The following is a 1,140-nucleotide window of genomic DNA, read 5'->3' as shown; positions in this document are numbered from 1 at the left end:
AGGTACAGCAATGGATGGGCGGTTTCTTCTGGGCAGCAGCTCCAACAGCACCTCTTGCAGGGAGCCTTCCAGGATACCTGAATCTAACTATCTCATCCTCTGAGCTCCAGCCACCCTTCTGTCCATTTCTAGAAGCTTCACACAGGACATTGTCCCCTAATGTATTTGTTTTTCTGTCCTCCGGGCCGTTGGGGCATGGGTGTCTGTGCGTGGTTCATCCTTTATCTCAAATACCAGATTGCAACGTCTGGACCACCGTGGATGGTCCAACGACTGGACCACCGTGGATGCTCACTACAATTCTGTTTAACTGAATGGAATCCGTTTCTAGGCATCCCAGCCCAGTAAGAACTTACCCTTCCTTCCTTTAGATTCTCTCCCACCTCATTCCCCACATGACACTTTCTTCTAACAGGCTCCAACTTCCCCTCTTCCTGGGAGGAGCTCAGAGAGGGACATTCAATTCATTATCATTCTTCTCAGCTTCATAAAACCAATGGGCCTGGATATGGCATCCAGTTGTTTCCCCCGAAAGATGCTCCTGGGTTCGCCTCTGTGCTCCAGTTTTTAGCTTCCTCAAGTTTCCTTGTGTAGGTGAGGTGTTCTCCATTTGGATTGAGTCTCTGAAGTTCATTGCTCAAAAGTGTCACTTTTCGGGTCCCCAGATGATTAACCAAGTACACGCTCACATTAGCCACTGCCCTCTAGGAAAAATCCTTCTAACGTATTATTAAAAATTTGTTCCTTGATGCATAGTGTCTTGCTTTGTCTTTCCCCTTCTCATAATTGTTGACTGCTCTCCGAACGTTTGCCGAAGGCACAGGTGGGAGCTATCCTGCCCACGGGAGGTGTATTATTTACGTGCATCTTCACTGTGCAGTTGAGAGTTGATGGTATCAGGGCAGGATATCTCTGCGGTTTGTATAAGAGTGTGCAGAGCTGGCGGAAGTGAGACACGGATCTCGTCAAACCAGATTCAGGAGGATCCAGCCCTCCGGTAATTACATACAGCTCTCCTCCGCCGCTGTCTGCAAAGCGTTCCACAAGTCTGGCTCAAAAATGCTTAAAATGTAAGGTGTATGCTCTCAGGCATACACAGGCCACCCAGTGCCCACAGACTTTTTAAAGATGCTTCGCAGT

The sequence above is a fragment of the Callorhinus ursinus genome, unplaced genomic scaffold, assembly GCF_003265705.2.
Source record: "Callorhinus ursinus isolate GAN/ISIS: 27379988/994484 unplaced genomic scaffold, GSC_fseal_2.0 scaffold2, whole genome shotgun sequence".
NCBI lineage: Eukaryota > Metazoa > Chordata > Mammalia > Carnivora > Otariidae > Callorhinus > Callorhinus ursinus.
This window is presented reverse-complemented; position numbering follows the sequence as displayed.